Raw genomic sequence first — 13,347 nt, 5'->3', positions numbered from 1 at the left:
AAAAAAAAAGAAAGGAAGAATGGAGAACCATAGAATCAACTGGAACACGAGGATCAAATGGCAATAAATAATCATCTATCAATTATCACCTTAAATGTCAATGGACTGAATGCCCCAATCAAAAGACACAGAATGGCTGAGTGGATAAAAAGGCAAAAACCTTCAATATGCTGCCTACAAGAAACTCACCTTAGGACAAAAGATACATATAGATTGAAAGTGAAAGGGTGGGGAAAAGTATTTCATGCCAATAGACATGACAGAAAAGCAGGAGTTGCTATGCTCATATCAGACAAAATAGACTTTAAAACAAAAGACATAAAGAAAGACAAAGAAGGACACTATTTAATGATTAAGGGATCCATCCAAGGAGAGGATGTTACTATCATCAACATATATGCCCCAAACATAGGAGCACCCAGATACATACAACAAATATTAACAGACATAAAGGGAGATATTGATGAGAATACAATCATAGTAGGAGACCTAAATACCCCCCTCACATCAATGGACAGATCCTCTAGACAGAAAACCAATAAAGCAACAGAGATCCTAAAGGAAACAATAGAAAAGTTAGACTTAATTGATATCTTCAGGATACTACATCCAAAAAAAGCAGAATACACATTCTTCTCAAATGCTCATGGAACATTCTCAAGAATCGACCACATATTGGGACACAAAGCGAATCTCAATAAATTTAGGAGCATAGAAATTATCTCAAGTATCTTCTCTGACCACAATGCCATGAAATTAGAAACCAACCATGGGAAAAGCAAAGAGAAAAAACCTACTCCATGGAGACTAAACAACATGCTACTAAAAAACCAATGGGTCAATGAGGAAATCAAGAAGGAAATTAAAAACTACCTTGAAACAAATGATAATGAAGACACAACCTCTCCAAATCTATGGGATGCTGCGAAAGCAGTGCTCAGAGGGAAATTTATAGCAATACAGGCCTTTCTCAAAAAAGAAGAAAGATCCCAAATTGACAACTTAACCCTCCACCTAAATGAATTAGAAAAAGAAGAACAAAAAAGTCCTAAAGTCAGCAGAAGGAAGGAAATTATAAAGATCAAAGAAGAAATCCATAAAATAGAGACTCAAAAAACAACAGAGAAAATTAATAAAACCAAGAGCTGGTTCTTTGAAAAGGTGAACAAAATTGACAAACCCCTGGCCAGACTCACTAAAAAGAGGAGAGAAAGAACCCAAATCACCAAAATTATAAATGAAAAAGGAGAAATCACAACGGATACAGCAGAAATACAAAAAACCATAAGAGAATACTATGAACAACTGTATGGCAACAAGTTTGACAATCTGGAAGAAAAGGACAATTTTCTAGAATCTTACAGCCTGCCAAAACTGAATCAAGTAGAAACAGACCAACTGAACAGACCGATCACTAGAAATGAAATTGAAGAGGTCATAAAATCACTCCCTACAAATAAAAGTCCTGGACCAGATGGCTTCACAGGTGAATTTTATCAAACATATAAAGAGGAATTGGTGCCCATCCTCCTTAAACTCTTTCAAAAGGTTGAAGAAGAAGGAATACTCCCAAAGACATTCTATGATGCCACCATCACCCTCATTCCAAAACCAGGCAGAGATACCACCAAAAAAGAAAACTATCGCCCAATATCATTGATGAATATAGATGCAAAAATTCTCAACAAAATCTTAGCCAACCGAATCCAACAACATATCAAAAAAATTATACACCATGACCAGGTTGGGTTCATCCCAGGTTCACAAGGATGGTTCAACATACGCAAATCAATCAGCATCATACACCACATTAACAAAAAAAAAAGTCAAAAATCATATGATCATCTCAATAGACGCAGAAAAAGCATTTGACAAAGTTCAACATCCATTCATGATCAAGACCCTCGCCAAAGTGGGTATAGAGGGAACATTCCTGAATATAATCAAAGCCATTTATGAGAAACCCACAGCAAATATACTCCTCAATGGGGAAAAACTGAAAGCCTTCTCACTCAAATCTGGAACAAGACAGGGATGCCCACTCTCACCACTGCTCTTCAACATCGTTTTGGAAGTCTTAGCCACAGCAATTAGACAAACAAAAGAAATCAAAGGCATCCATATAGGAAGAGAAGAGATCAAACTGTCACTGTATGCAGATGACATGATTCTATACCTAGAAAACCCTAAGGACTCAACCCCAAAACTCCTTGAACTGATTAATAAATTCAGCAAAGTAGCAGGATATAAGATTAACATTCAGAAGTCAGTGGCATTTCTGTATACCAGCAATGAAACATTAGAAAAGGAATACAAAAATACCATACCTTTTAAAATTGCACCACACAAAATCAAATACCTCGGAATACACCTGACCAAAGAGGTAAAGGACCTATATGCCGAGAACTATAAAACTTTAATCAAAGAAATCAAAGAAGATGTAAAGAAATGGAAAGATATTCCATGTTCCTGGATTGGGAAAATCAATATTGTAAAAATGGCCATACTACCCAAAGCAATCTACAGATTCAATGCAATCCCTATCAAATTACCCATGACATTTTTCACAGAACTAGAACAAACAATCCAAACATTTATATGGAACAACAAAAGACCCAGAATCGCCAAAGCAATCCTGAGAAACAAAAACCAAGCAGGAGGCATAACTCTCCCAGACTTCAAGAAATACTACAAAGCCACAGTCATCAAAACAGTGTGGAACTGGTACCAAAACAGACAGACAGACCAATGGAACAGAACAGAGAATCCGGAAATAAACCCTGACACCTATGGTCAATTAATCTTTGACAAGGGAGGCAAGAACATAAATGGGAAAAAGAAAGTCTATTCAGCAAGCATTGCTGGGAAACCTGGACAGCTGCATGCAAAGCAATGAAACTAGAACACACCCTCACACCATGCACAAAAATAAACTCCAAATGGCTGAAAGACTTAAATATACGACAGGACACCATCAAACTCCTAGAAGAAAACATAGGCAAAACACTCTCTGACATCAACATCATGAACATTTTCTCAGGTCAGTCTCCCAAAGCAATAGAAACTAGAGCAAAAATAAACCCATGGGACCTCATCAAACTGAAAAGCTTTTGCATAGCAAAGGAAACCCAAAAGAAAACAAAAAGACAACTTACAGAATGGGAGAAAATAGTTTCAAATGATGCAACTGACAAGGGCTTAATCTCTAGAATATATAAGCAACTTATACAACTCAACAGCAAAAAAACCAATCAATCAATGGAAAAATGGGCAAAAGACCTGAAGAGACATTTCTCCAAAGAAGATATACAGATGGCCAACAAACACATGAAAAAATGCTCAACATCATTGAGTATAAGAGAAATGCAAATCAAAACTACCATGAGATACCACCTCACACCAGTCAGAATGGCCATCATTAATAAATCCACAAATAACAAGTGCGGGAGGGGCTGTGGAGAAAAGGGAACCCTCCTGCACTGTTGGTGGGAATGTAAACTGGTACAGCCACTATGGAGAACAGTTTGGAGATACCTTAGAAATCTATACATAGAACTTCCATATGACCCTGCAATCCCACTCTTGGGCATCTATCCGGACAAAGCTCTACTTAAAAGAGACACGTCCCCCCGCATGTTCATTGCAGCACTATTCACAATAGCAAGGACATGGAAACAACCCACATGTCCATCGACAGAGGATTGGATTCGGAAGAGGTGGTATATATACACAATGGAATACTACTCAGCCATAAAAAAGGATGACATAATGCCATTTGCAGCAACATGGATGGAACTAGAGAATCTCATACTGAGTGAAATGGGCCAGAAAGACAAAGACCAATACCATATGATATCACTTATAACTGGAATCTAATATCCAGCACAAATGAACATCTCCTCAGAAAAGAAAACCATGGACTTGGAGAAGAGACTTGTGGTTGCCTGATGGGAGGGGGAGGGAGAGGGAGGGATCGGGAGCTTGGGCTTATCAGACACAGCTTAGAATAGATTTACAAGGAGATCCTGCTGAATAGCATTGAGAACTATGTCTAGATACTCATGTTGCAACAGAACAAAGGGTGGGGGAAAAACTGTAATTGTAATGTATACATGTAAGGATAACCTGACCCCCTTGCTGTACAGTGGGAAAATAAAAAAAAAAATTTCTGCTATACAACAAAGTGATTTGTTTATACATGTACACACATCCATTCTCTTTCATATTCTTTTCCCACATAGATTATCATAGAATATTGGGTATAGTTCTCTGTGCTATACAGCAGGTCTCCATTGGCCAATAATTCCATATACCTCTTGTGCATATGCCAATCTCAAACCCCAGTCCATCCTTCTTCCACCACCACCTGCCCATTTGGTGACCATACATTTTTCAAAGTCTGTGTGTATGTTTCTGTTCTGCAAATAAGTTCATTTGTATCCTTTTTTAAAAAAAAGATTCCATATATGTGACATCACATGATGTTTGTCTTGTTTATTTTTTGATATTGAGCTGCATGAGTTGTTTGTATAGTTTGTAGGTTAATTTGTTATCATTCACTTCATTTGCAAATATTTTCTCCCATTTTGTGGGTTGTCTTTTCATTTTGTTTATGGTATCCTTTGCTGTGAAAAAAACTTTTCAGTTTAGTCAGGTATCATTTATTTTTGGTTTTATTTTCATTATTCTAGGAGGTGGATCTGAAAAGATAGTGCTGTTGCTTACGTCAGACAGTGTTCTGCCTATATTTCCTCTAAGAGTTTTATGGTATCCAGTTTTATATTTAGGTCTTTAATCAATTTTGAGTTTATATTTTGTATGGTATTAGAGAACATTCTAATTTCATTCTTTTACATGTAGCTGTCCAGATTTACCAGCACAACTTATTGAAGAGACTTTCCTTTCTCTGTTGTAAATTCTAGCCTCCTTTGTTGTAGACTGACCATAGGTGTGTGGGTTTATTTCTGGGCTTTCTATCCTGTTCTATTGATCTATATTTCTGTTTTTGTGCCAGTACCATACTGTTTTGATGACCATAGCCTTGCAGTATAGTCTGAGGTCAGGGAACTGGATTCCTCCAGCTCCATTTCTTTTTCTCAGGATTGCTTTGGCTGTTAGGGGTCCTTTATGTCTCCATACAAATTTTTAAATTTTTTGTCCTGGTTCGGTGAAAAATGCCATTGGTAATTTGATAGGGAGTGTGCTGCATCTGTGGATTGCCTTGGGTAGTACAGTTGTTCTGGCAGTATCAATCTTCCAATCCAAGAACATGGTGTGTCTTTCCATCTATTTGTGTCATTTTCAATTTCTTTCATTAGCATCTTTAAGTTTTCAGAGTACAAGTACTGTGACTCCTTGGGTATGTTTATTCCTAGGTATTTTATTCTTTTTGATGTGAGGGTAAATGGGACTGTTTCCTTAATTTTTCTTTCTGATTTTTATTGCTAGTATACAGGAATGCAAGAGATATCTGTATTAATACTGTATCTTGCAACTTTACTGAATTCACTGATGAACTCTAGTAGTTTTCTGATAGCATATTTAGGGTTTTCTATGTACAGTATCATGTCATCTGTGAACTGTGCCAGTTTTACTTTTTTTCCAACTGGGTTCCTTTTATTTATTTTTCTTCTCTGACTGCTATAGCTAGGACCTCCAAAACAATGTTGAATAGAAGTAGTAGAGTGGACATCCTTATCTTTTTCCTGATCTTACAGGAAATTCTTTCATCTTTTAACCATTGAGAATGATGTTAGCTGCAGATTTGTAATATATGGCCTTTATTAGGTTGAGGTAAGTTCCCTCTGTGCCCACTTTCTGGACAGTTTTTTTTTTAAATCATAAATGGGTGTTGAATTTTTGCCAAAAGCTTTTTCTGCATCTATTGAGATGATTATATGGTTTTTATTCTTCAGTTTATTGATGTAGTGTATCACACTGCTTGACTTACAGATATTGATGTATCCTTGCATCCCTGGGTTCCTTTCAGTGCATTATTGTATTCAGCTTGCTAATATTTTATTGAGGATTTTTATATCTATGTTCATCAGCAATATTTGCTTGAAATTTTCATTTTTGTGTTGTGCCTGGTTTTGGTATCAGGGGAATGGTTGCATCATAGAATAGCTTGTGAGTGTGTACCTGCATTTGCTATTTTTTTGGAAGAGTTTCAGAATAATAGGTGTTAATTCTTCTCTGTATGTTTGATAGAATTCACCTCTGAAGCCACCTGGTCCTGGAATTGTATTTTTTGGAAGGTTTTCAATCACAGTTTTAATTTAAGGTCTTGTGATAGGTCTATTCAGATTTTGTTTCTTCCTGGTTCAGTATTGGAAGGTTGTACCTTTGTAAAAAGTTGTCAGTTTCTTATAGGCTATTTTATTGTCATATAGTTGTTTGTAGTAGTCTTTTATGATCCTTTGTATTTCTATGGTGTCAGTAACTTCCCCTTTTTCATTTCTAATTTTATTGATTTGGGCCCCGACTTTTTTCCTTGATGATTCTGGCTAAATATTTATCAATTTTTTGATCTTCTGAAAGAACAAGCTTGTAGTTTCATTGATCTTTTCTAGTGTTTTCCTCTGTTTCTATTTCATTTATTTCTGCTCTGATCTCTATGATTTCTTTCCTTCTACTAACTTTGGGTTTTATTTGTTCTTCATTCTCTAGTTTTTCTAGGTGTAAGGTTAGGTTGTTTTTTTGAAATTTTTCTTGTTTCCTGAGGTAAGACTGATTGCTATAAATTTCCCTCTTAGAACTGCTGTTGCACCCCATGGGTTTTGGATCATTGTGTTTTCATTTTAATTTTTTCTAGATATTTTAAAATTTCCTCTTAATTTCTTCAGTGAAGCATTGGTTGTTAAGTAACATATTTATTAGCCTCCAGTTATTTCTAGTCTTACAGTGCTATAGTCAGAGAAAGATACTTGATATTATTTCAATTTTCTCAAATTTACTGAGGCTTGATTTGTGGCCCAAGATGTGATCTGTCCCGGAGAATGTTTCATGTGTATTTGAGACGTATGTATTCTGCTGCTTTCTGATGGAATGATTATAAATATCAATTAAGTCTATCTGGTCTAATATATCTTCAAGGCCTGTGTTTCCTTATTGACTGTATGGATGATCTGTTCATTGATATTAAGAGGGGGTGTTTAAGCCCCCACCATTACTGTGTTACTGTCAACTTCTCCTTTTACGGTTATTAGCATTTGCTTTATATACTGTAGTGCTATTGTTGGGTGTGTATACATTTACAGTTGTTATATCTTTTTTTTTCTTTTTACAGATGCACCCATGGCATATGGAAGTTCCTGGGCTAGTTGTCAAATAGAAGCTGCAGCTTCCAACCTATGCCACAGCCACAGCCATGCTTCCAACCTATGCCACAGCCACAGCCAAGCCGCATCTGTGATTTATGGCACAGCTTGTGGCAATGCTGGATCCTTAACCCACTGAGTGAGTACAGGGATCAAACCTGCATCCTCACAGACACTATGACAGGTTCTTTATCAGCTTAGCCATTATATACCACTGAGCCATTATATCTTCTTCTTGGATTGATCTTTTGATCATTATGTAATGTCCTTTTTTGTCTCTTGTAACAGTATCTATTTTAAAATCTATTGTGTTAGATGTGAGTATTGCCTACTTCAGCTTTCTTTTGATTTCCATTTACATGGAATATCTTCTTCTATGCCCTCACTTTCAGTCTGCATGTGTCCCTAAGTTGAAATGGGTCTCTTGTGGACAGCATATATATGGGTTTTGTTTTTGTATCCATTCAGCCAATCTATGTCTCTTGGAGAGCTTAATCCACTTACATTCAATGTAATTATCAGTAAATGTACTTACTGCTATTTTCTCTGCATTGGATTTGTTACTTTAGATCTTTTCTTTCCTTCCTCTTTTGTTCTCTTCTCTTGTGATCTGATGACTATCTTTTGTGTTGTACCTGTATTTTTTTTTCTCTGTATGTGTATCTATTGTAATTTTTTAGGTTTGCAGTCCCCATGAACTTTTGCTATAGCAGTCCCTATATAGATAAAATTGTTTTAGGTTTCTGGTCAAATGCATTTTCAATACTCTGCACTTGTACTCTTCTCGTGTCTGCTGTTTGATATCACATTTGTCTGTGAATGGTTTCCTACCTTTATTTTATGTTTACCTTTACTGGTGAACTTTCTCATTTGTAATTTTCTTGTTTCTAGTTGTGGTCTTCCTTTTTCTGCCTAGAGAAGTTCCTTTAGCAGTTATTATAAAGCTGGTTTGGTGGTGCTGAATTGTCTTAGGTTTTGCTTGTCTGTGAAGTTTTTGATTTCCCTGTGAAGTGTGAATGAGAGCTTTGCTGGGTAGAGCATTCTTGGTTGTAGATTTTTCCCTTTCATCACTTTGAATATATTGTGCCACTTCCTTCTGGCCTGCAGAACGATAACCTTATGGGGATTCCCTTCTACATTATTTGTTGCTTTTCTCTTGTTGATTTTAATATTTTTCCATTGTCTGTAATTTTTGTCAGTTTGAATAATAAGTTTCTTGGCATGTTCCTCCTTGCAATTATCTTGTATGAGACTCTCTGTGCTTCCTGGACTTGAGTGTTTTCTTCCCCGTGTTAGGGAAATTTTTGGCTATAATCTCTTCAAATGTTTTCTCAGGTCCTTTCTCACTCTCTCTCCTCCTTCTTGGACCCCTATAATGAGAATATTGGTATGTTTAATGTTGTGCTAGAGGCCTCTTTGACTGTCCTCATTTCTTTTCACTCTTCTTTCTTTACTCATTTTCATAGCAGCGGTTTGTAACCCTCTGTCTTCCGGCTCACTTATTCATTCTTCTGCCTCAGTTATTTTGCTATTGGTTTCTTCTAGTGAATTTTTCATTTCAGTTATTGTTCACCTTTGTTCTTTAAATCTTCTAGATCTTTATTAAACTTTTCTTGTAACTTCTAGGTCTGTGCCTTCATTCTCTTTTTGAGATCATGAGTCATCCTTACTATCAGGCTAAATTCTTTTTCAGGCAGATTGCTTATCTTATCTTTATTTAGTCATTTATTTGGGTTTTTTTATCTTGTTCTTTCATCTGAGACATATTTCTCTGTCATCTAATTTTCTACCTTGTGTTTGTGGTCTGCTTTCCACAGGCTACAAGACTGTAGTTCTTCTTGCTTCTTGTGTCTGTTCCTGGTGGGTAAGGCTGCAGTTGTTGTGCACCTGGATCCACTGTGGGAGTTACAGGCCGCAGACTCTGGACTGAGCTCTCTGGCACATGTGTACATTCCAACAAAGCCAACAGCGGCTAAAGCCAGATGTATCTCAGATACAGGAGCACTCATGTGTTTAGATGTTTCACAGGAGCTGAATTTACAAAGCAGGCAGTGGATTTTTAAATCCATAGTTTGTGCAGCCAGGAGGAGAGATTTCAGCTCTTCCTCCTTAGTCGCAGGGCCCTGGGGGCTCATCTGGTCCAGGCCCACTTCTGCATGTGGGCAGCCCTCTGGAATCTGCTCCTGAGACAGCAGGAGCAAAGCAGCCTATCCAGGTAAGAAGTGGCAGGGTGTGACTGGGACAAGTGGGCCAGCCCAGGCGGGAGCCTTTCCCAGGGACCAGAGAGGCAGGAGCCTACACAGATAAAGAGGCTACAGAGGTGGCCCCATCCCTTGCATACCACTTAACAATGTTACTTTGCCTCCACAGCAACCTAAGCCTCCTCCCCAAACATTCCTGGTTGTGGTTCTCTTCCCTCCCACACTTCCAGGCTATATCTGCACAGGTAACAGCAGTCCTTTCCCTGGGTCTTTTCTTATACTTGTTCTATCATGTTCTAGCACTTAGCCCCCACCCTTATCAGTCAACATGCACCTCAGGCTAGAGCATGTAGGATGATGGCAGGGATTATCTGTGTAGGTCTCATTCTGTCCTACCTGCTATAGACTGGCTGTTGTGCTCTCCTCTGAGTCTCCAAATCTCCTTTCCTATCCCAGCTGATCTCCTTGCTGTTGAGGGGACTCCCCTGGGTGCAGGAACCTTTACTTTCCTTCAGCTCCCTCTCAGGAGCATAGGTCATGACTTTCTTCTGCCTCTTTTTCCCCTTTTATCCTACCCAGTTATGTGGCAATCCTTTTCATTCTTTCAGGTATTTGAGTTCTGTCAGTGTTCAATAGGTGTTGTGTGAGCATTATTCCATTTGTAGATGTATTCCCAATGTAATTGTGGGAAGAAATGAACTCCTCCTACCCTGCCATCTTGATTCCCCATCCCCGAGATATTTTACATAATTATTAAAGTAGGTCCTCAAACTCAAGTACATCTCAATTCAGACTAGCCACATTTCAAATGCTCAATATCCATCTGTGGTTAGTGGTTGCCACATTACACAGTACAGCTTTAGAATAAAAAAGCTAAAATCTTTAAAAGTAAGGAAAGAGAATTCACTAGCTTATTATTAATAACATGACATGAATTACTAGAGTTCTTTCCCAGAATACAAAGTAGGTTAGGTATTAATATAGTCACTATATTAATGGTTCTAAAGAGAAATGCTGTAAGATTATCTTAAGGTAAAAAGTTACTTTAAGAATTTAAAATACATTCTTTAAAAATTTTCCCCAGCTTTATTGAGATATAATTGACATTGCGTAAGTTTAAGGTTTACAGTGTGATGATTTCATATACATACACGCTGCAAAGTAAATACCACAATAAGGTTAAAATGTCCATCATCTTACATAAATACTTTTTTTGAAATAAAACATTTAAGATTTATTCTCTAAGAAACTTTCACATATACTACAGTATTGTTATCGGCAGTCACCAGGATGTATATTCCCCAAGTCTCTTATAACTGGAAGTTTGGATCCTTTGACCAACATTTCCCCATTTCTCCCACCTTCAGATCCTTAGCAACCAGCAGTCTATTCTATGTTTCCATGAGTTGGGGACTTTTTAAACTCCATATACAAGTGAAATCATACATTACTTGTCTTTCTCTGACTTATTTCACTAAGCATATTGCTCTCAAGGTTCATCCATGTTGTAGCAAATGGCAAGATTTCCTTATTTATATGGTTGGATAACATTTCACTGCGTGTGTGTGTGTGTGTATGCACAACACATTTCCTTTACCCATTCATCTGCTGAAAGACACCTAGATAATTTTCATATCTTGGCTAGTGTGATTAATGTACAATGAAAACAGGACTGCTGATATTGTTACAGCAGGCAGATAGGCATGAGCAGAGAAGGGGGACACAGGGACAGATGACAGGAAATCATGTATCATGCAAACAGCAGGGTCCACGGGCAGATAAAGAAAAGCAGGAACCGCCAGACTGACAGGAAACCACACATTTTGGGGTGGTAAGTGCCCTGGAGGTGGAAAAGGATATGAATCTCAAGCGTCTGAATGTAACCTGTTGTTCATTATGCCCTCATTATAATAAAATTATAATAAAATTATCTATGCAGAAAAGACATACACATCATGCATCGATGCATGACACTTCCAATAAAAGCTAAATAAGGACAAAATCCCTCCTCCTTTTGGGAAGGTTCAGCTTGGATGAAAATTAAGGAATATGACCCCCCAAACCTCAGCTTCCCAGTGAAATTCCACCCATGCAAGTGGATGCCCCTTATAACCTGCATGCCAGAAAAACACAGGGCAGCTACTTGTGGGCCTGCTGGCCTCTCTTTAAAAGGTGTATTTCTCACTTAAATAAATCCTCATTTTTCTTTCTCAATTTCCATCTCATTTCTGAATTCCTTCTGCAAAGAGACAAGAACCTAACCTTTGGGAACAATAGCTCTTTGAGATTCTGGAATTATAAGCTGCTATAGCTAGGTTTCCAGATATAGGTTAATATATAAAAGTAAACTGACATCCTATATATCAGCAATGAACAGGTGGAATTTGAAATTAAACACCATTCTTATTAGCATCAAAAATGAAATACTTAAATATAAATCTCATAAATATAAGAAGTCATCAAAGATTTAATGTAGAGAGGTTCCATGTTCATGGACAGGAAGGCTCAATATTGTTAAGCTGTCATCTCTTTCCAACTTGATTCAATGCAATACCAATCAAAATCCAACAAGCTATTTTGAAGATACTGACAAATTGATTCTAAAATTTATACTGAAAAGTGAAATATCCACATTAGTGAACACAATATTGAAGAAAAACAAGGTCAGAGGTGCTACCTATCTTCAAGACTGATGATATCTAACTTCAAGACTTCCTATAAAGCTACAGAAATCAAGACAACTGGTGAAAAAGTAGACAAGCAGGTCAATGGCAACAAAACAAAGAGATGTAGACTATACAAATATAGTCAATGATCTGTGACAGAAAAGCAAAAGCTATTCAATGGAGAAAGGACAGTCTTTTCAACAAATAGTACTGACACAACTAGATAGCCACATGCAAAAAAAAGTGAATCTAGACACAGACCTGACACTTTACCAAGAATTAACAGTGAATGGGTCATAGACCTAATGTAAAATTCAAAACTATAAATCTCCTAGAAGGTAACATAGGTGAACATCTAGGTGATCATAAGTTTGTTGTTGACTTTTCAGGCAGAACACCGAAAACACAATTCAAGGGAAAAAAAAGTTGGATTTCATTTTACACAAATACACAAATTCGGAGTTTCCGTCATGGCTCAGCGGAAATGAATCTAACTAGCATCCATGAGGATGCAGGTTTGATCCCTGGCCTTGCTCAGTGGGTTAAGGGTCCAGCGTTGCCGCGAGCTGTGGTCACAGATGCTCTTGGATTCCATGTGGCTGTGGCTGTGGCATAGGCTGGCAGCTACAGCTCCTATTTGACACCTAGCCTGAACCTCCATATGCCACGGTGTGGTCCTAAAAAAGAAAAAATACACAACTTCTGTTGCATAAAAGACACTGTTAAGAGAATGATAATACAAACCACAGGCTGGGAGAAAATATTTGCAGAACATATATCTAATAAAGACCTGTTACACAAAACATACAAAGAACCTCTAAAACTTGACAATTAGAAAACAGACAACACAATTACAACACAGGCAAGGGTGTGAACAGATACTTTACCAAAGAAGCCATTTAGATGGCAAATAAGCATATGAAAAGATTTTCAACATATATATCATAAAGAAATTACAATGAAAACAATGAGATATCACTATACACCTATAGCTAAAATCCAAAATGCTAAAAACAACAAACAATGTCAGGAATGTGGAGCATTGGGAACATTTATTTGTAGTTGCCGTGAATACAAAACACTACAGCCACTTTGTGGACAGCTTGGCAGTTTCTTATAAAGTTAAATATAGTTTTACCATATGGTCCAGCAATTGTGCTC

The 13,347-nt window shown here is 37.3% G+C and overlaps 1 protein-coding gene across 1 annotated transcript in view; it reads right to left on the bottom strand.

Moving 5' to 3' along the window:
- Positions 1-13,347, bottom strand: part of CCDC7 (coiled-coil domain containing 7) — a 341,366-nt gene that overhangs the window by 71,711 nt on the left and 256,308 nt on the right.

This window comes from Sus scrofa, chromosome 10, assembly GCF_000003025.6.
Source record: "Sus scrofa isolate TJ Tabasco breed Duroc chromosome 10, Sscrofa11.1, whole genome shotgun sequence".
Lineage (NCBI taxonomy): Eukaryota > Metazoa > Chordata > Mammalia > Artiodactyla > Suidae > Sus > Sus scrofa.
Note: the sequence above shows the minus strand (reverse complement) of the source record. Positions and strands in the feature narration are given on the sequence as shown.